The sequence below is a fragment of the Rana temporaria genome, chromosome 4 (assembly GCF_905171775.1).
Source record: "Rana temporaria chromosome 4, aRanTem1.1, whole genome shotgun sequence".
Classification (NCBI taxonomy): domain Eukaryota; kingdom Metazoa; phylum Chordata; class Amphibia; order Anura; family Ranidae; genus Rana; species Rana temporaria.
Window position 1 is genome coordinate 212,111,152 of NC_053492.1, and position 27,343 is coordinate 212,138,494.

The 27,343-nt window shown below is 41.3% G+C and overlaps 1 long non-coding RNA gene across 1 annotated transcript; it reads left to right on the forward strand.

Annotated features, from left to right (window-relative positions):
• Positions 1 to 1,464: 1,464 nt before the first annotated feature.
• On the forward strand, positions 1,465 to 25,765 carry LOC120936968. The gene is made up of 3 exons (XR_005748656.1): positions 1,465 to 1,637; positions 23,828 to 23,952; positions 25,679 to 25,765. It is a non-coding gene; the product is annotated as an uncharacterized LOC120936968 (long non-coding RNA).
• Positions 25,766 to 27,343: the final 1,578 nt, after the last annotated feature.

Below are 27,343 nucleotides of genomic sequence, written 5' to 3' on the forward strand. Positions count from 1 at the left end.
GAGCTTCAAAGAAACTGCAACTGGAATATTTCCAAGTAGTTAAAATGCTTAGACACGTATCAGTAAGGTCTGTAATGGGTATAGGTTCATTGTTTTGCTAAGAATGATAAAGATCTCGCACAGGAAATGAAAACATTGATGCTCTCGGAGATATAAAGTAAATACACTTCCCTTGCCCATTGAGTGGTGGTTTAATTTGATAATGATAGCATAAATGTGTACTTTTTTCTAAGAAAAAGTAAGAAACAAGCTTTCTTACCAGAAAATGTCAGATGTGAAAGTGCATCAATCCATATTAAACAATCACGTGTCAGCCTATTGAAGTCAGACTAGTAGAAGATGAGTTTGGATTAGTTAATATGGGTTACTACACTTTACAATCTATTCTTAGCCTTAATGAATAGGCTTTAAAATGTTTCTAACACATTTTAGGTTACTCAGTTATAGCCTTTAGTTTGACATAGGTACAAGACACATACATGTACTCAGGGCTTTTTTTCTCAGTGAATAGGTGCAGGAACTCTCCTTTTTTGGAGTTATCCGGTCTTCACCACTACCTACCTCCGAGCACTGTTTCTTGGTCCCACCCCCAACCCACTGCCCCTTTTAATTTGTTAATGATAACAAGAAAAGCAGTCAAATAGATCCCCTGCAGCCAACAACAACAGACCCCCAACCACAATAGATCCCCCGGCAACAATAGACCACCCTCAACCAAATAAACCCCCCTAGCAACAACAGACCCCCAGCAGCAACCAAAGATCTTCCCGCAGACAGTATTGATAGACCATCCAGCAGCCAGCTACAATAGAATTCTCCCTCAACAGTAGATCCCTCCAGGCAACAACTGACTCCCCAACAACATAAGACCCACCCCAGCAACAATAGATGCCCCGTCAGCAAAAATATACCTCCCCAGCAACAATAGACCCTTCCCCTGCAAAAATAGATCCCTTCCAGCAACACTAGATCCCCCAGCAGCAATAGACACTGTAGCCCAACCCAGAACCCCTTGACATCGCATACATCAGTGCTAGAGGTGCCGGAACTGCGTTCCCCCCCGCGTTCCCGCTGAAAAAAAGCCCTGCATGTACTTACATAATCAGTTTGGGGATTGCAATAAATATATTTTTACCAAGTAATTTAAAATATTTGAACTGGAAAAAATGTATAGCAAATAAACTAGCTAAATAATCCTTATTGAGGAGTATCTTTTCTATCTTACATAAGTTCCAATCTTAACAATATCAAGTGGACTCCTATTCTATTTAATTTTATTATCTTTTCCCTTAATTAATAGACCTGTGAATCACGAGGAAGGTTAAAAATTATCCATCCAATTGTTTTTGCTCTTATCCTGTCTAAATATATTGGTATACATAAAATACATAAATACATTGTATTACGTTCTCTATATCAGCATTGTTTGCAGGATTTTATTTAGCCTACAGACTAAAGATAAATATATGCATTCACATATTTTTTTTTCTTGCAGTGTACATTGTCTCTTGTTAAAGTGTAGCTCCCAGAGGAAAAAGACAGTTCAAACTCTTGCAGGAAAAATACAGATTTCACACAAAAGTGAAGATTATGTACAAATCTCTAAAAGCTACCTGTATGAAATAGCACAGGATTAGGTGAGCATTGGAAAAGATTTTGCGAGAAATCCATTGAGATATATTGTTTTTTTTTTTTTCATTCTGCTCTTGTTACAAACATCATAAAGTTACAGCTACTTTTTTTTTCAGAAATATAAAATAATATTTGTTTGTGTCCCCTAAAACAAGTTAGAGGTAAATGCAGATGGGACACTTATTATTCCAAAACTAGTTGGGATATGTAGCTGGGATATTGCTAACAATGTCCTGACAATATAGCTGACAGGGATCATGTTCAAGTTTTTCGTCTGCATGCTGGTGAGTGAACAAAGAAACATGTCAGACAAATAGCAGTAGATTTTTTTTGGCAGTGGCCATTTCTTCTTTCCATTTTGCTACGATGCAAGGCTACATTATGGGGTTGATTTACAAAAGGCAAATCCACTTTGCACTACAAGTGCACTTGAAAGTACAGTTGCTGTAGATCCGAGGGGGACATAAAGGAAAATAAAAAACAGCATTTTAGCTTACACATGATTGGATGATAAAATCAGCAGAGCTTCCCCTCATTTCAGATCTACCCCTCAGATTTACAGCGACTGCACTTCCAAGTGCACTTTCAGTGCAATTTCAAGTGCACTTGCAGTGCAAGGTGGATTTCCGTTTTGTAAATGAACCTGTGGCCAATTTAAGGAAATACAATTTGTATATGTTTCTAAAAAACAGATAATTAACTTTTGAAACAAGCCCTCACTGACCTGTGTGTCTGCAGGTGCTGTGGAGCAATTTATCCACAAAGTTTGAAGAAGCATGACCTATACCATTGCAAATTTTTATCAATACCATAAATAACAAAAAATTGAAAATGGTGGGGCAAAAAACAAACAGACACCATAGCATTAGTTGTGTAAAAAATGTATTCAAAAATGACATATACCATAAACCAGTGTTTCCGAACTCCAGTCCTCAAGGCGACCCAACAGGTCATGTTTTCAGGATTTCCCTCAGATGAAATGGCTGTGGTGATTACTAAGGCAGTAAAAATTATCAAATCACCTGTGCAAAATAATGGAAGGCCTGAAAACATGACCTGTTGGGGCGACTGGAGTTGAAAAACCCTGCCATAAACTGATTACAATTTGTGATACAAAACTAAATCCTTTCTGTAAGCAATGCACAATCCCTGTGTAACTGCTAAGAGCATGCTCTTAAATTTAAATTATAGCTTTATGTGGCCATGTTCTTCAGAAATCTGTATTTTCTGTTTTATCAGTATTTGTCCCTTTTGGCTGATTATTGTCAGTATTTGGCTGCTGTTTAACCACTTAACCCCCTTAGCGGTATCCCCGAGCGTGACTCAGGGTTGTTTTTCTATGCTAGGATCGGTATCCCCGAGTCACGCTCGGGGTAGATGTGCAGAGCGTGCAGCGGCGCGGCTTACCTTTCGCAGCATCCACAGACAAGTTACTTACCTTGTCCCTGGATCCTGTGATGCATCCCCGCTGTGTGAGCGAGCGGGACCTTGCTCGATTCACAGTGTCCCCTTGTGCCGCCGATCTCCGTTCCCTAAACAAACACATTACATACAGTATACTGTAATCTTATAGATTACAGTACTGTATGTAAAAAATACACACCCCATTGTCCCTAGTGGTCTTCCCAGTGCCCTACATGTTCTTTTATATAATAAAAACTGTTCTTTATGACTGCAAACTGTAGATTGTCCATAGCAACCAAAAGTGTCCCTTTATGTCAAAAATGGTTTTAGAGCAGCTAGAAAACAGCGATAATAAATTATAATCACTTGCAGAATTGTGCGATAGCGATTTGTGGGGAAATTCGTCATAAAAAATGACAGCGACAATTCTGCAACTGAGCAAATTTCAGTGATTTTGAGTTGATTACATTATTGAATAATTTTTATTATAATTATATTATTATTTGTTATAATTATTTATAATTATTTATTATATTATAATTTATAATTTTGTTTTTAAAAAAAATTCATACCCGGGATGTCTACTAGACTCTTGTTTGGTCAGATTTAAATGAGTTATTCCTAAGAATTGCAGGCCTACAGTATAAAACGCCAAATTTCCTTGCAAAATAATTGTACCGCTTTTGGTACGTAATTCCAGACAGAATCATACCGCCAGGGAGGTTAAGGACCGCTCACTGTATATATTCGTCATTTTTTTAAAGATGGATATCTCGGTAACGGCAGCAGCTGCTGCCACAACCGAGATATCCATTTTTTCAGTGAGCGGTCCTTTCAATGATAACCGTGGTTCAAACCACACAAGTGAGGTATCACCGCGATCATTAGAGTGAGAGCAATAATTCTAGCTGTAGACCTCCTCTGTAGCTCAAAAGATACAACCTATAACATTTTATAAACATCGCCTATGGAGATTTTTACAGGTAAAAGTTTCCACGAGCGGGCGCAATTTTGAAGCATGACATGTTGGGTATCATTTTACTCGGCATAACATTATCTTTCACAATATATAAAAACATTAGGCTAACTTTACTGATGTCTTATTTTAAATTATAAAAAAAGTGCGCTTGTAAGACCGCTGCGCAAATATGGTGTGACAAAAAGTATTGCAATGACCGCCATTTTATTCTCTAGGGTGTTAGAAAAAAAATATATATCATTTTTGGGGGTTTTAAGTAATTTTCTAGCAAAAAAAATGTTCTAATCTTGTAAACGCCAAATCTGAAAAACAGGCTCGGTCCTTAAGTGGTTAATTATGTAGACCTACAATGGAATTGGTATATTAATACTGTAAAATAGGAAGCCTGGAAGCAAGTCTGTTGCATGATTTAAGTTCTTTATCCTTCCTTTTTTTTTTTACACATAGGGCCAGATTCATATAGACTTACGACGGGCGTATCAGTAGATACGCCGTCGTAAGTCTGAATCCGCGCCATCGCAACTTTAGGCGTATGCTCAAACTGAGATACGCTTAAATGTTGCTAAGATACGGCCGGCATAAGTCTCCTACTCCGTCGTATCTTAACTGCCTATTTACGCTGGCCGCTAGGGGCGTGTACGCTGATTTACGCCTAGAATATGTAAATTAGCAACATACGCCTATTCACGAACGTACGCTTGCTCGTCACAGTAAAGATACGCCGTTTACGTAAGGCGTTTTCAGGCGTAAAGATAAACCACCAAAAACATGGCGCAGCCAATGTTAAGTATGGATGTCGGAACCGCGTCAAATTTTTCACGTTTTACGTCATTTGCGTAAGTCGTCCGTGAATGGTGCTGGCCGTGGGTTACGTTCACGTCAAAAGCATTGACTATTTGCGACGTGATTTGGAGCATGCGCACTGGGATACGTTCACGGACGGCGCATGCGCCGTTTGTTAGAAACGTCATTTACGTGGGGTCACACTTAATGTACATAAAACACGTCCACAGCTTTAACATTTGAATTAGACGGGCTTACGCCGTAACTTCGGCTGCAAAATCTTTCTTAATACCATACTCGCCTCTCAAAGTTACGGCGGCGTAGCGTATATGAGATACGCTACGCCCGCATAAAGGTATCTGAATCTAGCCCACACTGTCCAATGAAAGCTGCAGTCTGACTAGTTCTTATTCATAACACAGACACTTTAATTTCAGACACTTTTGATGAACAGAACCAGCAAACGCTGATATAGATTTTATGTGTCCATGGGATAATATGAGAGTAGAAATCTGGGAGGTACAACGGAAGTAAATCTGTCTGTAATTACAATAATTTTGTTTCCATTGCCAAATTGCCTTACAAAGAGGATAAATATGACCTGTACAGATGATTGCCAACTCAAATTCATTTTTCCATCATTTGTTTGTTTTACAAACTGGCAAAACATTAGTCCAGTTTTTTATGGATCGCTAGGACATGAGGCTATGATAAAAAGACAAAAGACAAAAGAAGATAAAAATGAAGTAGGTGTGAAATGCAATATTGCTCCCAAAGGAAATGTAATATCTAATAAAAATACAATGAGATAAACACAAAGCACAGTTCAGCATACAAGTTAATAATAATCAGTGAATAAAAGCTGATGGCTTAGAAATGGTAACAACAATACTCTATAATACAGTTGCAAGACATTCAAAATCAAACAACAAAATGGAAATAATAAATATGATTGAGAACCAAGATTGTTCTGTATTAGTATTAAAGGTATTAGTATATTAGTATTATACATATAACTTTTTTTTTGTATCAGCTGGTAATAACTTCACCTTTTCATGTAGCTTGTATCTACTTTACCTATGTAATGTATACGGCATCATAATGACTGCTCTTCTCCTCCCTCTGCTTTGTAGCATGAGATTCATTACAGCATTGAGGATTTTTACCAATCCTGTCAGAGAGATGACTAGTGGAAGGTTAATACATTTTTCACTATCTGCACTGAAGGTCAGATAGGACAAAGTGGCTACTTTGAGCTAAGCTGGGTTTAAATGTTATTCATTTTTCTGACCGAGCAATACTATAGTACTCACGCTGACACTTACTGTTTTTCCTTTTTTTTTTTTGGACTACTAGCTATGACAATTCCCTTACGGGAAAATTGCACCATACAATGGATTTTTGTTATATAGCCCCTCTTCACTCATGCGACACCAATGATCCTAAACGGGGTGTCACGTCAGGGAAGAGGACCGAACATGTGTTTTATATCCATTGTATTCTTTGCCTTCTGTTTAATAATCTTGCTATATGTTGGTGAACGTAATACGTTGTTGATACATGTTCCACGACGTACAAGTCTTAACTGTACTATGTAATACGTATTGAAAAATGTAATAAAAACCATTGCATTAAAAATGTTATTCATTTTTCTCAACCAACCTTATGGTCTCTTTATATGGACTATCCATATACTTTATATGCAGACAGTTTAAAACCCAGCCATGATAAATGTAAGCCTGAGTTGCCTTATGAGGAGTTTATGAGTAATTTCCATTAGCAACTGGGAATAGTTGTACATATATGTGCGCGTGCGCTCGTGTGTGTGTGTATATATATATATATATATATATATATATATATATATATATATATATATATATATATATATATATATATATATATAATTTAGGATAAGGAATGTGTAGTGTGTATGAAATATTGTTTCTGTAAGGGTTAACTTGGCTGACAGACTGGTCCTGAGAAAATCTAGTTAACAGTTCACTTTTGATATGCATGAATGCGGGGTGACGAGGTGCTGTGGAGCTGTTCTGTCTGGATACCTAACTTAGTATTCAAACAAGCCAAGAAGAGATCACATCTGAACCTGTAGTCTATGCAGGGCTGCCTTCATTGGCTAGATAAAGGCGTTTGTATTGTCCCATGTTAAGGAAACAATATCCATTTAAGGGGTAATTTCCACAGCTAGTTCCATGTATAGCTAAGTGCCCCATTCAAGGGAAGTTAACGACTTTCAGTTTAATTAATTTATCTTCAAATCTAATTATCACTAAACTCAAGTAGGGAGGGGGCTAGTGAGGTAAATTAAGATATTGGCCATATTTGGAAGAGATACGCCCGGAGGGAGGAGAGAGCTAACAGTAACCAATCATGGTGGCGAGTAGTTTCAGAGATGAGATGACCTGGGCCCAGGAGTCCTTATTGTAGGTAATTATCAGACCATCTCCCAGCACTTACAGTATACTTGCGTTGTCATATGTTTTTCTGTTTGATATTTGTAGTGTGATGTACATACTTTGTATTTGAAACTAATATTTACTCTTTTGCTTAAGACTGTAAATGTGTGCGGTGTATTAGATAGACTAATAACAATTCTCTAATAAATGCTTATTATATTGGAGCTTTCACTTCTGGTCAAAAGAACTCTTATTTAACCCATATCATATCTTTGAGATAGTAAATCTTAAATATAGAGATTTTAAATAGCAACACCTGTTTGTGTTTTGTTTTTTTTCACTAGTAGAGAGTAATGTGTTGCTGCATATGCTAAGAGCAATACAACATTGTGACAGTACTCTTCATACCAAAAGTCTGAAAACATTGACATAGTACCCTCAGAGCTACTTTTATCTATTTAAACTCTTCTTTATTGCAGACAATTAGTCACAGAATGCTTGTATGCAGGGCCGTTTGAAGCAAGAAGCGGGGGATGGGGTGTCGCTGAGTTTTAAGTGTAGAGAAGCGGGGGGGGGGGGCAGCTGCTGCCGAGCACAGAGATGTACTTCTTCTGTCGTTGCTTGCAAGCCTAGGGGCGCTGTGCAAGCATTTTTTTATCAATTTGATAAGTGTATTAAACTGGGTAGTACTTCTTCTGATAAGCGGGGGGTGCTGCTAGTGCCGCCGAATGTCGTGTAGTACTTCTTCTGATAAGCATCCCTCCCCCATGTTCTTTTTACCCCCCCTCCCTACCACATACCGCACGCCAGGAGATTCAGTTTGTTGTTCCTGGTCGGACTAAAAGGAAGTAAGCACTTCCTGTCAGTCCGGCCGGGAACAGGACACTGAATCTCCTGTACCGCACGGACTGCAGGAGGAACTAGGAGGAGGAGCTCGGCCACGCTACAGGCTGCATCACTTATAGGAAGTGGCTGTAGGGTGACCACATTTCCAAACTGCCATTAAGGGACACCCCCCCCCCCCCAAAAAAAATGTTTTTTACATCTTTTTTTGCAGATTTTTGGGGCAGGGGCGTATCACGAAGTGTGGTTTTCAGGTGGTTAAATACCTCCTAGCCTGGTCACAACTCATGAGCGGCTGGTGACAAAATACTTTAGAAAAAAATCCTTGTCTGTGATTCTGAACTGTGCATGCAGCAGTCTGAAGCCAGCCGATTAGTGAACTGCTGGGCTCGGTCTCTACTTGTGTGGTGGGGTGTGTGAATTTAAACCACATCCCACTGCCTAATCTGAGGCTGAGCCCAGCAGTTCACTAAACAGCTGGCTTCAGACTGCGCTTGCACAGTTCAGAATCACAGCCAATTTCCCAAAGTGTTTTACTGACGGCCATTTGTGAGTTGTGGTTGGCCAGGCTGGCAAGGGAGCCAGAAGTACTCGCTGCTTGCTTCCCCATAGAAATCGCAGGTGCGGGTAGCAGGGCCAGAATTTGATGACAGGCCAGGCTACTGCTGAGCAAGACAGGTACTCTTAGGCTCGGTTCACACTGCAGTGATGCAGGAACCCTGCGAATCCAGTATGGGTTCCTGCATTGCATACGACTCACAGGCAGTTCACACTGCCCTTTGCGATCTGCTGGAGGTGTCAATACAATGTTAATGACACCTCCAGTAAATTTTGCATATTGCAGTGCGAACTGTGAATTTGGACAGGAATCGAACGGCATAGGTGTGAACACCCATGTGATCCGATTCTGGTGTGGGCCAAAAAATGGGTCCTGTGTGAGTTTGGTCCGAATGCGATTTCAGCCATACAATCTGTATGGCTGAATTTGCATCGCACAAACATCACATGAGATTTGCACAGCAGTGAGGTGCGAATCACATGTGATGTTTGACATTGCAGCAGTGCGAATCAGACCTAAATGTGCCCCTCTTCTACTGTGGTGTTTGAGGGAGATTCACAGCAACCAGACATGCAGAGAAAGCAGGGACAGGAGGTGTGCAGTCTGTGAGGCTGAAAAGGGGCCATTGCAGTGACCTCTGTTATCAAGCCCAAGTAGAGGAGGGGGAGAGCACGGGGGAGTATCAGAGAGGCACCGTGCAGTGGTTGGAAAAACATCAGAGAGAGACAGTAGCTGGCTGGAGCGGACTTCACCTCCATTATCACGCACAGGGAGAGGAAGGGGGAATGCGTAGGAAGGGTCAGAGGCATCTGTTCTGCGGCTGTCAGGGACAGGCTGGATCCCTGTGACATCAAGTGTACTCACTGGCAGTCCGGCACGGCTCTTCTACTTGCTGTTATGCCCAAAAGAGTGCGGGAGGGAGAGAGAAGTTAGCAGCCAGTGTGCAGCTGCCTGGGAAAACTTCAGATCACATGGAGAGTGAAGACCAGTCCCTGCTAAATGCCACTGGGCGCCAAAGGAGGGGCCCCAGAGAGTTGTGCAGCACTAAGCGCGGGCTTCGCTCCTGGCCTGTCTGATAGTGTGTGACATCACTAGTTACTAGACGCCAAGCAGGGCGGCACTAGCAACCAGTCCAGGAAATGCAGTGGCTGCACTGGCTGACAGGCTGTGTCCTCCATTTCATTCCGGGATCCTGTATTGTCCCGCAATGAAACTGTCCGGGACCAGGAACAGACATAGGCACCCTAAGCGGCTGCACAGCGGCACAGTAAGGGCCCATTCTGCTGGGGCCCCTGGCCAGCTCGGGGCCCCAAGCAGTTGCTTTGCCTGTCTTGTTTCGACGGGCCTGCTCGTATGCCAAGTATCAGGCTAGAGGTTTATGAAATCTGATAATTAAATTGCGTACGCTTAAAGATCATAGACCCGTGTTCCTCAATCCTTTCCTCAGGGACCACTAATAGATCATATTTTCCAGACTTCCAGGCACTTGTACCCTTGTGTTAATTAGTTTAAGAGAAGCACTATAATCATTTTTCTTTTGATTAACATGAAGAGATTTGAACAAAAACATGACCCGTTAGAGGTCCCTAGAGATAGGTATGAAAAACAGTGGCTTGGACAGCAGTGGCTGATGTTACTTACCCTATTAGGTGTGAAAAAAAAAATCTTGCAACTACCACTGTATAAGCATAGGGCCAGATTCTTGTAGAATATGCGGCGGCGTAGCGTAAGCCATTTACACTACTCCGCCGCAAATTACTGGAGCAAGTGCCGTATTCTCCAAGCACTTGCTCCGTAATTTGCGTCGGCGTAGTGTAATTGGCCCGGCGTAAGGCCGCGTAATTCAAAGGGGGCGGCTTGTATTTAAATTAAGCGCAACCCCCGCGCCGATCGAACTGCGCATGCGCCGGGCAGAGAAATAGCCCAGTGCGCATGCTCCAGCTCACGACGGAAAACGTCAATGACGCCGACGTGAGCGTCATTGACGTAAAGTCGTATTCGCGAACGACTTACAAAAACGACGTAAACGTTGGAAAAAGCCGACGCTGACCCGACGCCATACTTAACATGGCATACGACGGACCTACGTAAACTTGCCCCTCATTATAGCAGGGGCAAGTTTACACTTACGGAAATGTCGTAAAATCACTGCGTCGTCCGTGCGTACGTTCCAGAATCTTGCGTAACTAGCTAATTTGCATAGACGACAGGGAAAACAACGATGCGACACCTAGCGGCGGGAAAAAATTTGCATTCAAGATCTGACAGCGTAAGAGCCTTACGCCTGTCAGATCTAATGGGTATCTATGCGTAACTGATTCTAAGAATCAGTCGCATAGATACTCTGGGCCAGATTAGGACTTACGATGGCGCAAATGGCGTTGCGCCGTCGTAACGCCTTTGAGAATCTGGCCCATAGACTTTACATCAGTGAGATGTGAAACACAGAAATTTGATTCAGAATCCACATTTATATGAGGAAGTTTATTTACATGAACCATATACAAGTTAAGCCCTGTACACACGGTCGGTCCAAACCGATGAAAACGGACTAAAGGACCTTTTCATCGGTCCAAACCGATCGTGTGTGGGCCCCATCGGTCAGTTATCCTTCGGTCAAAAATTTTAGAACTTAGGTCAAAACCGATGATTAGTATGCAAAAGCATTGGTTAAAAACACGCACATGCTCAGAATAAAGTCGACGCATGCTTGGAAGCATTAAACTTAATTTTTCTCTGCACGTCATTGTGTTTTACGTCACTGCGTTGGACTCGATCGTTTTTTTAACTCATGGTGTGTAGGCATATCAGACCATCAGTCAGCTTCATCGGACCGTTCTCATCGGATGGACCGACCATGTGTACGCGGCCTTAGCCTTTTAAGTTATCATTAAATAGAACATCTAGTGAGAACATCCATAAACATAAACATGTGCAAAGGTTTGATTATTTGTTATTCTTTTTTCCATAGGGCCCTTTCACACGGGTTGTCAGATCAGGTCCACCTGTCAGTTTTTCAAGCGGACCCGATCGGACACTACATTCACGCCTATGGGGCAGCAGATGTCAGCGGTGACATGTTCGCTGACACCCCCTGCCATCTGATCTGATCCTGTCTACTAAATCTCAACGGATGGTGACCCTATTTTACATCGGACAGGTGGTTTAGCCCGCCCCGATCCCTCTGTACTGGCTGTTTCACAGCAGTGGGAGCCAATCGCTCCGGCTGCTGTGTCTAAGCCAATGTGAAAGGTGATAGCCGGAAGAGCAGCCGCACTTGTGCACATTGTTGGATTGAGATTGGGCTCATGTAGGTATTTGAGGCGGGGCATGCATGAGGGTAAAACACCTTCAGCCTTTAAAAATACGTTAAATGCATTTAATTCTTAATATCATGAAACATGTATTTACCAAAACAGCAAAATACAAAAACTGATTCAACAGTGATGTTGCTGATATGCAAACTCAAAAGTTTACAGCTAAGCACTCTTTTCTATTTCTGCTGATATATGTAGAGAAAGATTGCACATGACTAACAGGTAGGGCCAAGGTGGTTTGACATGCGGGATGTGACCTCTTAGAATCACTTCTCTATGCTGTATGAGAAACAAGGTAGCAAAAGCAAGTAGAGGACTAACTTGATCCCAGAGGACAGATTTGAGCAGAATTTTATTTCACTGGTTATGTACTCATAATCTGCTTTAGGGCTGGTTCACACCATGAATCGCACAGGAATGCTCTGTACGTTCCTGTGCGATTCATATGCGATCTGGGTGCAGTGCAGTTTCAACCCCTTCATTTGAATGAGCTGAAACTGCACCAGACCAAACCAAAACTCACAGCTACCAGATCGAATGGTATTACTATACTATGCAAGCCAGTGCAGCAAACGCACTGCTTTTGGAGTGTCTTTAACCACTTCCCGCTCGCCATAAAGAAAAATGATGGCCTGAAAGTGGTTGTATTATCCTGACTGGATGTCATATGACATCCAGTAGGATAAGCCGCTAGTGCGCGCCTACGGGGGCACACAGCGCCTCGATCGGTGGTGTGGTGCATCAGTATGAAACACTGCATCTCCGATCGAGGTAAAGAGCCTCTGAAGTAGGCTCTTTACCTTGTGATCAGCTTTGTCCAATCACAGCTGATCACAGCTGTTACACCAGTTGATTATATGTCTTTTCTTGTTATTGGCCTGACTTTGTGCCAGTTTGTATCTGTATGACTGTGACAGGGACATTATATTGTAATTTATTCATAGGCTAGGGCTTTTATGTATCCTTGTAAAACATTGCAAAACATGACGGCGGTTTACAGATTATGAGGATAAACCTTTACTGTATAAACATAAGATAATATCTTACACTATAGAATTTAGTGTATAATAAAATGGTCAGAATAATAATAATACATTGATGTCAAACTGACAAAAATTTAAGAAAAAGTGGAGATGTTACTCTGGATTCAATGTTTTTTTATTTTTAAAAGCTGAAGCTAGATAAATTTTTATAGGCAAACGTTCTATAGCAAGCTCTAGTTTACATAAATCTGTCCCACTGTGCTTCCAACTTAGTGAAAAAGAAGAACAATGTCAAACAAGTGCTTTTCATGTCTGCAATCTTTTATCTGAAAATTGCAGCTTGCAGCTTTCTGATTAAACTGATGATCACAGCATCTTTTCAGGGTGGAAGTCAATGGGAAATATTTTTTTTTCCTTTTTGGAGGGATAAAAACCTTTTGCCTGACAAAACTGCTACCATGAAAACGTATTGTGTGATCCAAATAAACAAAAAAAAAACAGATTCAATGAATGGGTCTTTGTAACATATGTGTTATTTTATCTTACAATAATTTTCTCATCAAATTCACATAAATAAAAATTGGGTAGCATGTAATGATTATTTTTCTCAACAGTTATTTAACTATTTACAACTTCATAAATCTGCCCAATCACAATATTATGGTGTGTTAACACACGTCACGCCATGTGTTAATCTACAATGTGCTAAGGCAGCGCATTAATATGCTCCCTAATGCACCAAACCGCAACAACAAAGGTGTGTGTACTATTTCTGGCACCATACTGTAATGCACATCCATTAGCAGGGTGCACTAAGGTGCCATTTTAAAATGACTCACACTATATTTCATCAATGCATGCAACATGTGTTGTAGCATGTTGCAATAACGTGAGTTTTACTGCAAACTTATGTAAATGAGCCCTAAAAACTTTTTTTTATTAAAAAAAGGAACGTAGGGCACTGTGAAAAGGGCACTATGAAAGAAAAATAAATGTGTTATGGTTTAGTAAATTGGCCCTAATGTTTGTAAATGGGCAGCATTGGTAAATGTAGACACCTTACAGTGACTGAAAGTACCATTGTTTATCTAGATAAACACAGGTGGTACCTGGATGATATCATTATTACCGTACTTAAATTGGTAATTTGCACCATTTGCTGAACTTGGCAAAATTGGTGTCAACATAAGTTTCAAGTGTTCATGAAAAATCTATTTCATATACTAATATCACCTGTGATTTTCTTTCTTTCTACAACAATTCATCAATGTTGAAAGTCATTCCTTGCATTTTAATGACATGCTTTACCCAGAGCTCATTGATATTGTTCCTCAGTGGAATATTTTATTGAGATATGGGCACTTTAATATATGTTAATGTATGCACAGTAACATGTTTTATATTCAGCCTCCAATATTTGTTTAAACATAAAACATTTTACGCCTTAGAGTTGTGCTAGCATGCAAAATAATAGACACTTTTAAGCTTGCCCAGCATAAACCCATAACTCATAACTCATTCAAATTATATGGATATTTGGTGAAACAACATGTGCATCATTGTATATAGGTTATACAAAATATTTTGACCATGTATTAATTTGTGAATCTTTAAGCAGAAGTAAAGACGTTATTAGAACATATAGGTTTGCAATCTTCAAAATTGTGGTTGAATGCTTGTATTAAAAAACACTGAATATAAATAAGGTACAGATGTACTTTTTAGCTTCCTTTAGGATAAAAAGTTGGGTTTTAACTATTTGAGTGATGGGCAACAGGTTGGCATAGACCATATTATGCCCAGCCAGCTTATTCTCCTGATGCCTCTATCAACCATGTTTCATTCCATAATCTCTGTCAGTTGGCTACAGCTCTTCTCTCTCCTGGCTCTGAGACTTTTTTTTTTTTACTTTTTTCTAATGCTTTCCACTTATTTTCGATAATGTTCTTGCAATTTTGCTGACTGCTCAGCTGAACCTTTCCTTAGCACTTACTTTTGCTTACATTAAAACTGCTACTTTTCCTATTCATGTCACCAGGTGTATGAGACTATATGACCTGCTCCTCTTTCTCCCATGATGTAATGGTCAGCTCCAGAGTAGTTAATTCACCAAGCTACTAAACAGTGTCACGTGGGGACATGAGGCTTAGGCTGGCCATAGATGAACCTTTTTTTTTTTTGATCAACCAGCCAGCAAGTATATCACTAAAAAAAATTGGGCAAACATTAGAGAGATAAAAAGAGAGGTCTCAGAGGCAAGTTGTGCTATTACTGCACATATCACTGCCAACAGAGTGAAATCATACTTGAAAAGTTAATCAGGGTATATACTGTGAGTTTGAGTCAGTTAAATTAAAAAATAAAAAAAACTTACAGATCCATGCATCAACACAAGCAATTTTTATACAGGGATTTCCCCTGCTGTTCTATTTCATTCCAACAGGAGGGACTTCTTTCCACATCAGAATACACAGATCAGTGCTGCAGCTATTGGCTGCAAACTCTGATTGAATGCTGGTTTTCTTTCATGACTGTACAGCAGAAGCCGGTCATTAGAAGCTATCTTTTATTGAACAGACATTAGTATACATGTACTGAAATTTGTCATGTTCCTGCTGCAATGGTTGATTTTAGCTGCATGTATACCCAGATTAAGAGAAAATGGTAGTATCTATGTCAGAATTACCACAGGAAATAATTGTGTGGAGCGTTCTTATCACAGTCTGAAGAGAACTATGATTTAATTGGTATTACTGAATTTTGGCTTCATTCTACACATGACTGGGCTATTAATATTCCAGGGTTTGCTCTCTTTCAGAGACACAGGGTAAACTAAAAAGAAGAAGTGATCTCAAAGCAAGTGTGGAAGAGGATTTTGCTGATGGAGACTGATGGAGAAGCATTATGGATGGAACAGCATATGTGTGTGCAAACTTCAAAGTTAAAGCACAACTCTACTTTTGTCGAGAAAAAAAAACAATCCCCTCTGGGTAATCTATGTATCTTGCAGGGATTATAACAAACTGTGTTGCCGATTCTTACCTTTTGTTATTCTGAAGAAATCCCTGTGTGTTTCTTTGTGCCTCTGTTCTGAGTGGGTCTAATAGGAGTGGTTTTATAATTAACTGTAAGCTGTGCAGATGCAGAGCACTAATAAGGAAATCAGCTATGTCTGCATCCCTTTAGATGTGTTCCTATTGAAATTATCTCTCCAATTTTTGTTGCAGGGGATGCCTGAAATGTGACTTGTATTTTAGGCAGACTTCTGGGAAAATGGAGCCAATCACACAAGCAGGAAAAGATGTTTCTGGGGAGTGGTCAGTACTAGGGATGAGCCGAACACCCCCCGGTTCAGTTCGCAGCAGAACATGCTAACAGGCAAAAAATTAGTTCGAACATGCGAACACCATTAAAGTCTATGGAACACGAACATGAAAAATCAAAAGTGATAATTTTAAAGGTTAATATGCAAGTTATTGTCATAAAAAGTGTTTGGGTACCTGGGTCTTGCCCCAGGGGACATGCATCAATGCAAAAAAAGTTTTTTAAAAACTGCAGTTTTCGGGAGCAGTGATTTTAATAATGCTTAAAATTAAACAATAAAAGTAAAACATTCCTAAATACTGCATGCAGTAACAATTGTGCAAGTGTTCAATTCACTAAGAATTTGTTAAATACTGCATGTGGTATTTGTTAGATTTAGCGGTGATTACTGCATTAATTTTTTTTTTTTTTTAATCCAACAAAGTTTTATTTAGTTTGCAGAGGTACAAAGTATACAAGGTCCCCTTAACATTGCGGGGACAAAATAGCAACATAGATTAAGACATCCCGTACTCGGTAAGTATTTATATGCAGGAGGTAGGGCCCCCTCCCCCCAAACCTTTTCAAACATCACCATCCCGCAAAGTAGCACCGTCCCCATCTCACCCCACATTAATGCCCAAAAGTCTATCCATCACAAGGTCTACCGGGGCTAGACCTGGCACATCCAACCACTTTGCCCATAATTTCTCAAATTTGTGGGTATTACCCCTGTGTTGATACACCACTTTCTCCATCCTCAGCACCAGCCCAATATTATTAATCCATTCAGCCAGAGTCGGAGGAGCCTCAGCCCTCCAGTGAACCATAATGAGTTTCCTTGCTTGGAACAGAACCCTGTGTATCGCCTCTCTGTCGATTACTGCATTAATTAATACAGTAGTTTACCGCATTGAGCTGGTTGCTAAGAAGCGAATAGGGAAGTCAGCTGCTGCATCCTTAAAAAATGCTGGCTCATCAGCTATCAACGGGCTTCCCCACTCACAGCCGATTGCAAATAAAAAGCTGACAGTCCATACCAGGCCCTTTCGGTCCAGTATAGATTTTAAGAGAAATGCCAAAATCCATACCAGACTGTTATATGAGCATGCAGCCTGGCAGGTCAGGATAGGGAGGGGATGAACAAGCTGCTCCCCTCCTGAACCATACCAGGCCAAATGCCCTCAACATGGGGGAGTGGGGTCCCCCTGCCCCAAAGCACCTTGTCCCTATGTTAATGGGGACAAGGGCCTCTTTCCAACACCCTTGGATTGTGGTTGTGTGGCTGTCGGGGTCTGCAGTTGGGGGCTTAACAAGGGGGCCCCAGATCCTGCCCCAACTATGTGAATGGGTATCAGGGTACATATTACCCTACTCATTCACCAAAAAAGTGTACAAAAGTAATAAACAAGAGAGTTTTTGACAAGTCCTTTATTAAAAAATTGTGTCTTCTTCCTCCGGTGCTTCTTCTCCCTATTTTCTCTCTGGTGGTTTCTTCTTCCTCCGGTGTTTATTTTCCCTGTTCTCTCTCAGGTGGTTTCTTCTTCCTCCGGGCAGGGTCTCTGGGTGATGTCACTGGATGTCCACGCCCCATGGCTATATAAGAAATGGCAGACAGCGGGAGCCGATACAATGGAGACAGCTAATACAATGGAGGCAGCCAACATTGGAGGAAGACCTTGTTTTTATTTTTACTGGGCAGTAGTGGATGAAAAAGTCATCACCAGAGAGAGAGAAGAGGCAGCAGATGGACAGCGGAGGAAAAAGAAACCACGGAGAGAGAGAGAAGAGGGAAAAGAAACACCGGAGGAAGAAGGAACCACCAGAAAAAATAGATGGAGAAGAAACACCGGAGGGAGAAGAAACCCAGGAGGAAAAAGACCACATTTTTAATAAAGGACTTGTGAAAAACTGTCTCTTGTGTTTTGAAACCATACACATCTTTTTTTGGTCAATGTACCCCATACTCATTCACATAGGGGGGCTGGGATCTAGGGGACCCCTTGTTATAGTAGGCTTCCAGATTCCAATAAGCCCCCTGCTCGCAGACCCCGGCAACCACAGTCCAACGTTGTTGGGAAGAGGCCCTTGCCCATCAACATGGGGACAAGATGCTTTGGGGTGGGGGCAGAGCCCCATGTCTTAAAACACCCAGCCCTGATGTTAAGGGCATGGGGCCTGGTATGGTTCAGGGGGGATGCTTGCTCGTCCCCTCCCTTTTCTGACCTGCCAGGCTGCATGCACGGATAAGTGTCTGGTATCGATTTTGGGGGGAACCTACATTGTTTTTTTTAGTATGGAGTTCCCCTTAAAACCATAACAGACCTGAAGGCACTGTTGGGGGGGCCCACGCTGTTTTCTTAAATAATTTTAATTGTTGGCTTTTTTTTGCAATCGGCTGTGAGCGGGGAAGTCCATTGACAGCTGATGAGTCATTGGTTGTTAAGGATGCAGCGGCTGGCTTCCCGGCCCACTGCTTAGCAGCCAGATATTTGTCCCATGACCCCCAGGCTGTTTGATAAATACTGCATGTGATACCACCAGCTAAACCCTGGTGGTAATTGCATGCTTTTTATCGCACTGGTCCATTTGTGAATTGGACTTAAGAGCTTTTTATTTGCTCACCGCATGCGATAATGTATGCAAAATAGTGAAATGATACCCTTATCTCATGCGGTAAAGCTTTGTGAATTGACCCCAAAGAGAGGTCAAATTTATACCTTCTTTAGTTCTGTGTATACAAAGGAAAATGGGGGTGCTCAAGTACATAAGGATAGTATTGACATAGCCCCAAATGAACTACAATGACTCAAAAGTTATATAGTACAGAAACATTTAGACAAATAAAGGTGAACAGGCACATGGACCAGATAGCTTACACCCACATGTCCTCAAAGAGTTGATCTCTGGTACTTCCAAGCCACTGTTTCAAATTTTTTAGAGGCACCTTAATGGCTGACTTTGTACCACTGGATTGGTTAATGTGGTGTCTATAGTTAAAAAAGGATCACAGTATTTACCCAGTAACTACAGACTGTTTATTTTAAAGGGGTTGTAAAGGTTAATTTTTTATTTTTTAAATAGGTTCCTTTAAGCTAGTGCATTGTGGGTTCACTTACCTTTTCCTTCGATTTCCCTTCTAAATGTTTTTTTTCTTTGTTTGAATTTCTCACTTCCTGTTTCTCCTCAGTAAGCTTTCCACCATCATCCGAGCGGTGGAAAGTCATTTAGAACAGCTTACTGAACACCTTACTGAGGAGGAACAGGAAGTGAGAAATTCAGACAAAGAAAACAAAGAAAAAAAAACATTTAGAAGGGAAATGGAAGGAGAAGGTAAGTGAACCAACAATGCACTAGCTTAAAGTAACCTATTTAAAAAATAAAAAATTAACCTTTACAACCCCTTTAACTTGTCTAAGTTGGAAGATACTTGAGAGTTTTATAAAAGTGTACACAGAAAAGCTTTAAAAAACAATAAATAAATAAACACACATTATATATTATATATTTTATAAGCAATAGTCAGCATAGGTTTACAAAAAGACTGATGTTGTTGAACAAAACGGATTTATTTTTATAAGGTAGTAAGCAGAAACGTAGAAATAAATTGTCTGTAGATATTATATACTTCGATTTGGCCAGTGACGGAATTATCAGAGTCGCAGCAGTCACACTTGCCACTGGGCCCTGCAGTTCAGCCACTTCAGGGGGGCCCGTCGCCCGCCTGTCTGCCAGTGTGAGGGGCCTGCCATTATGGCTGTGCTATGGTACCGGGAGGCACACGGTCGAAAGCCTCCTCACGGAGGAACGAAGACAGGCTGAGAGACTCTGGACTGCCCCATCCCGCCCCACCTATCCAGAGAGAAAATGTAGGGAGGTGGGGCGGACACTGAAAAATGAAGTCAGCTGACACCAATCGAGTGAAGGGGAGGGGCTCTCCCCATGAGGAAAGGCATCCCTAGAGGCATGGTGACGAAACTAAATGACGAAATGCAGTGCAATCGGTCCATCCCAACCCCCACCACCTCTGCTTCTTACTGATCCCATCCCTACCCCACCATAACTTCTACAACAGAGGTGATGGGGGGGTAGGGATGATATCAGTAAGAGGCAGAGGTGGTAGTGGTGGGAGAGGAGGGCACCACCGCTGCCACCCCCAAATACACTGCTGCCACACCCTCAGTACCACCGCTGCCAGAAAAGCATGATACAAGGCTAAAAGTCTGTAGTAAAAAAATATTGATTAATGATTCATAGTCTGAATAATTTATAAGTATCAGGAAGTATGTTGCAATGAAGATAAAACCAAGGAACGGGGAGGGTGAGCTTATCAGTGTGCTGCTTATTCTGTTACCATTCTGTCACAGGGGGAACCTGTGAAATTTCAGGTCCCCTTTCCTGTAGGGGAAATGTCTTTTGGCAAGTAGATCGCCTCTTATACAAAATCGCCTTGTATATGTATTTTCTCTATGTTTTCAGACATTTACCTGGAGATCAGCTTTAAATCAATTGCTGAAATTAGCCAGGAAGAACACCATTATGCCCTTGGTTTATATAATTTTTCATTCATTGCAAAAAAAAAAAAAAATCATAGTAACAGATATCCCAAATTATGCTCAAGTAGGGAAAAAAAAGCCAAAATGTCTGTAAAACTTTGATGAAACAATGACTTTTAAAACATACAGAATTACAGATTAAAGGCTAAGGTAACTGGCATTATTTGGGATTCAGGAAACAGGATGGTCCATGGCCACATCCAAGCTTATACAGCATATTGTTACAATATTCTCATACAAATGTATTCATTAGCTGTTTGGTTTAATTGTAAGTACATTTACGTATCAGTGTTAAAGATTACTATGCTACTGTCATTCAAAATTTCAGCTACGTTCCTATACAAATAAGGATATTTTCGCATTGTTGTCTATAGACGATCAAAACTGTAACATACATGTAAGCGTGTATTTATTTATTTTTTTATAGCAATTCATTGATTGAAAGTATATGCACATTTGTTCTGGGTAAAGGGGGCAAAAACACATTTTATTAGTCTGATTTCTGTACTGGTGGAATGTATCTGTATTTGGCCACTAGGTGGTAATAAAGCTGAAATTTAGGCATGAATTTTTACATCGGTCTAGCTCAGACCTGGGCAAACTATGGCCCGCGGACCTTTTAATCCGGCCCCCGGGCAGTGTTGCCACTTGTCAACCATCCGTAGAATTACGGACAGTACGTAAATAAAAGGCACTTTTTCCCTGTTCGTAAAAGTCCGTAATAAGGGAAATGTGCCCGTAAAAAGATCTGAATGTGAGCCGCAGCGCAGGCAGCGTCTAGTCCTCCTACATTATGCATAGCCTCGCCCTCTCTGACCGCCCAGCCCACCACCACCCGCCGCGCAGCCAATTATCAAAGCGCATTTTCGCGCTAACAACACTGCTGCCAGCCTATTCAAAAGAGCAGCGCGGGGAAACTGAGGAACATCGTAGAATGTGTGGACTCTGTGGAGAGCGGCACCGGCGGGATAGCACACAGCAGCAGATGTAGTGGACACACTGCAGACGCACCCCCACTGTGACGGAGTGGACTGAGTGAAGGCAGACGGAGACCGACCAGTGCGCCTGCCGGCCTGCTCTGCCCGCCCGACTGACTGACTGTAGCAGTCGGCCAGCCGCCATGCTGGTGCCCGGACCTGGAGTGGACCCTGGTCTCCACTCTCTTCGTTGGAGTAGGACTCCTCGCGACGCCTGCTGCCTGCCCTCAGTCCCACTGCCCTGGCCTTGTCTGCTGAGTCCTCCTCAGTCCAGCAGCAGAGTGTGAAGTGCTATTCTACCTAGACATCATCAGTATGCTGTGTCCTCCTCCTGTGCCCCTTTCACCTCTCCACAGGTCAGATCTGTGGAGAGGTGAAAGGGGCACAGGAGGAAGACACAGCATACTGATGATGTGAAGAAGTGATATGATTTATTTGCAGCCTCTGTGCCATGTCCCCAGCCTCTGTCCCCCTCCTGTGTCATGTCCCCAGCGTCTGTCCCCTTCCTGTGTCATGTCCCCAGCGTCTGTCCCTCTCCTGTGTCATGTCCCCAGCGTCTGTCCCCCTCCTGTGTCATGTCCCCAGCATCTGTCCCCCTCCTGTGTCATGTCCCCAGCCTCTGTCCCCCTCCTGTGTCATGTCCCCAGCCTCTGTCCCCCTCCTGTGTCATGTCCCCAGCCTCTGTCCCCCTCCTGTGTCATGTCCCCAGCCTCTGTCCCCGTCCTGTGTCATGTCCCCAGCCTCTGTCCCCCTCCTGTGTCATGTCCCCAGCCTCTGTCCCCCTCCTGTGTCATGTCCCCAGCCTCTGTCCCCCTCCTGTGCCATGTCCCCAGCCTCTGTCCCCCTCCTGTGCCATGTCTATAACAAGTACTCGTACCAGTTGTCCAACAATGATATTTACTGCTTTTTATAAAGAAATACAATTGATTTTATGCAGTATTGAGTTTAGCCTTTTGGCCCGGCCCTCCAAAATATTTTTTGTTTCTCATGTGGCCCCATCGAAAAAATAATTGCCCACCCCTGCTCTAGCTTTTAAGTATAGATTTGCCAAACCTGTGAGATCTCTGCAGAAGCTACTACTACAGCGGTCACTTCTACCTTCCAGATACTGTGCAAAGTGGGTACCCTGCCACTTAGTGAACATAGGAGATCACTTTCTCAGAACAGCCACCATTTAGAGGCACTTTCCATTGTCTCAGTGAATGCAAAGCTTTCTCTAATTGGAGGAGGTGGAGAGGTGAGACTGTAACATCAACATTCTTTGGACCATTTGCATAAAACAAATGTAAATGCAGTTTCACAATATGAATTGCTATGAGTGTTTTTTTTAAATACAACCCTTAAAGAAAACATGTCAAGTATATCAGCAAATAGTACCTTTCATAATACCTTAGGAAACTTCTGTGGGTTTTGAGATACTTAATACTTTAATACTGGGTATATACTGTACAAATGTCAATGAATTCTGTCTAAATTTTGGAGATGCCCCACTCCCTGGTGGACCTACAAACTATATGTTTTTTTTTTTTTTTTTTTTTTAACAGTTGTGTTTATTGAATATGTACAATGGTACAAACAGAGGTAAAAACATAGTAAAAAAAAAAGTATATATATAAACAATACAGCAAATATGAATGACCCAAATAGTATTACAGTTTGCATTCTAAGAATGCCCTGTGCTTTACCAAAGATAACCTGCACACTGCAAAGCCTTGGTAACAGGGGGGCAAACAATTTCCAGTGACTTCCCGAATGCACAGAAAAGCAATTGAAAACTATAGAAGATGTTTGCAAGTACAATACATAATATGTATTTTTGTGCAACATATTTCATGTGCTGTAGACTTCCTTGAAGTACATAGTACTACACTCCTTATTGTATTTAAACAATCAAAAGGTTTGCTGTCTGATCTGAAACACTTAAATAAGAGTCAGATTTTTATGAAAAATATGACGTCCTACCTGACTTTTAAATTTCCTTGTTGTGGCTGTCCATCGTATACTGATAGAATGTCAAAATCTTCCTCCAGAGCAAAAATGTGAAATGAAAGTTGTATCCTGTTTCTTTCCCCAGTGATTATTATCCATGTACAGTTTGCATAATTTGGATACCCGTGTGGAAATCCTGGACTTTCGATTGTACCATTAGGACCCTGGACTAAACCACCACAGTTTTGCCCTGTAAAAGAAAAGACATATGTAATTACACACAAATTCTTACATTTATATTCAATTGTAGACATTACACATTTAGTTTAAACTAACTGTGACTGTATGTTAGAGCATGATTCAAACAAAATGTTTAATTTTTTTATTTTTTTTATTTAAGGGGGTGGTGATTAAAGTTTAAACTTGGTGAAAACAAAATAAGCACAGACGTTGTCTTAGTTTAAATATGTCATCTGCCCCCCCCCCCCCTGTAGCAGTAATCTTCCAATGCTGTTGGGGTTAAGGTAATTACTGGATCTGTCATAGACACTCGGCAAAAGAGCAGACTATGCCCACCCTTACCGCCCCTCTCCTCCATTTAGAGAAGCTGTACTATATCTTCCATCAGTGAAAATTGATCTATAAATGGAGGTGGCAGACATTTCATTCATCTGCCCGTCATTTATTTATATGGAAGCTATAGAACAGCTATTGAGAAGTTGGGTGTAAAGTTTGGGCATAGTCAACACTCTTGATCAGTGCATAAAACAGGTCAAACGGCTGTATTAACCCCTGCAAATGGGGCGTGTATCATTTAAATTAGGCGCGTTCCCGTGCCGAACGTACTGCGCATGCTCCGTTTTGAAATTTCCCGCCGTGCTTTGCGCGAAATGACGTTGCACCGACGTCATTTTTTGAACGTCGACGTGAGTTACGTCCTTTCCTATTCACAGACGACTTGCGCAAAAAAAATTGAAATTCGATGCGGGAATGACCGCCATACATTAACATGGCAAGTCTAAAGATAGGCCACGAAATACCAGCTTTAACTATACGCCGGGAAAAGCCGACTAGCGACGACGTGAGAGAATGCGACGGCCGTGCATACCTTGTGAATCGCCGTAAACAGCTAATTAGCATACCCGACGCGGAAAACGACGCAAACTCCACCCAGCGGGCGCCAAAGTATTACACCTACGATCCAAAGGCATACGAAGCCGTACGCCTGTCGGATCGAAGACAGAAGCCGTTGTATCTTGGTTTGAGGATTCAAACTAAAGATACGACGCAGCAAATTTGAAAGTACGCCGGAGTATCAGCAGATACTCCGGCGTACTTCTTCTCTGAATCTGGCCCCCAGGCTTTAGGAAAATAGCCTAAAATGTACTATTTGCTCAGCACTCAGCTACAACTTGCTTATGTGAAACAAATGTTGCAAGGGTTTTTTAGCAGAGTTGAGTCAAAGGTTTCCCTGCAGGTTTAGGATGGAAGATTCTCTGCCACTCAAGATAGACAGATAAATCTGAAGGACTTGAGCACATATCTCAAGATATTTGTGGCACTAATCGAGTGAAGGTAATTTTACAGCTTTTAGTCACATAACCTTCTCTACACACATTGTTTGCTAGCTTATAAAGGAAACCTTACCATTTAAAACCATGTAAGCACATTAAATAATTGAATTGTCTCATGCTATCAGAAAGGGGTATTTTTTAGTCTGTAGGGTTTTTTCACTAACTATACTTTTTCTTTGCTGATTTTTCATGTACACTGTGTTCATTCTGTAGTAAGGATTTTTTAATTCTGTTCACCAGTATCATACTTCAACTAACCCTGCCACACTGAACAACCAAATAGGTCATGCTACCAGTTCCTGGGTTGACTGCAGGTGTTTATGTCACCTCTCTGCCTTTGTCCAATAAGTAGGCAGGTAAGCAAAAAAGTTTTAGTATGCGTTGATGTATACTTTTGTTTTACTACATCTATTATGTTTCAGGCTATCCAGAGAGGTGTGAACCAGGAACTTGGGAAAAAAGTCATTTGGCAGGCAAAGTAGTTGAGAAAATGCATCTCAAATGGGTATTTTACTGTTTGCCTGCAATACTGCTTTATCTTTGGGTGAATCAGTAATTCCCACCACACCTATTCATTCTAATATTTGATTTTTCAGTGCAAGTTTTAAACAAGTAACAGAAATTGATTGGAGAGCTGCACTTAAGACAATCGCCCACATACATTCCAACCTCCTCTGCAATCATTACTGTCTCGCTTACTGATAAGTGGGGTTTATCTTAGAGCCAACTATTGACAATCTTTGTTAGACCATGCAATCACCAGATCAAACTTTTACTATATGGAGGATCCATAAAAGTGGAATTTCTCACAAAACCTTGCATGTTGTGGACATCTATTTGTTCTTCTCCATACTGCTGGTGGAATAACTTGAATATACAGTACATAGTCCACTGTATATTGTTACACGGAAATGATACAGTTTATATCAATAGCCCCCTACAAAGACAATTTACTGATCAAAGATCCTTTATATAATATATATATAATATAAGTAATATAAACAATATATCATTCAAAAGTCTGCAGCTCTCTATGGATCAAATTAAAGGCTAAGTTCACTTTAAAAAAAAAAAAATTGCATTTATTTATTGATTGGGAGCTTGTAAAGCGGGGATAAGCAATTAGCGGACCTCCAGCTGTTGCCAAACTACAAGTCCCATCATGCCTCTGCCTCTGGGTGTCATGCTTGATGCTGTCAGAGTCTCGCTATGCCTCATGGGACTTGTAGTTTGGCAACATCTGGAGGTCCGCTAATTGCTTATCCCTGCTGTAAAGTATCTGCTGATCATGGGTGCAATGGTCAGGCTCTTGCAGACTGTCAGTATACTGTCTGCCTTTTCCTCCGATTCAGTTTAACCTGCCTGGCGGTGTTCCCGAGTCTGACTCGGGGTTAGATTTTCATGCTGCGAGCAGTAACCCCGAGTCAGACTCGGGCTTGCCTCGCTAGATCCACAGGCACTGTTTACTCACCTTGTCCCTGGATCCAGCGATGCCACCGCGCTGTGTGAGCGAGCGGGACCTCGCTCGATTCACACAGCGTCCTCCTGTGCCGCCGATCTCCGTTCCCTGCGACGTTACGACGCACGGGGACGGAGAACGGTGCCAAATTCAAAAAAGTAAACAAAGACATTACATACAGTATACTGTAATCTTATAGATTACAGTACTGTATGTAAAAAAAACACACCCCCCTTTTCCCTAGTGGTCTCCCCAGAGTCCTGCATGTTATTTTATATAATAAAAACTTTTCTTTCTCCCTGCAAACTGTAGATTGTCCATAGCCACCAAAAGTGTCCCTTTATGTCAAAAATAGTTTTAGATCAGCTAAAAAACAGCGATAATAAATTATAATCACTTGCAGAATTGTGCGATAGCGATTTGTGGGGAAATTTGTCATAAAAAAATAATAATAATGACAGCGACAATTCTGCAACTGAGCAAATTTCAGTGATTTTGATTTGATTACATTATTGAATAATTTTTATTATAATTATATTATTATTTGTTATAATTATTTATAATTATTTATTATATTATAATTTATAATTTTGTTTTTAAAAAAATGTCATACCCGGGATGCCTATTA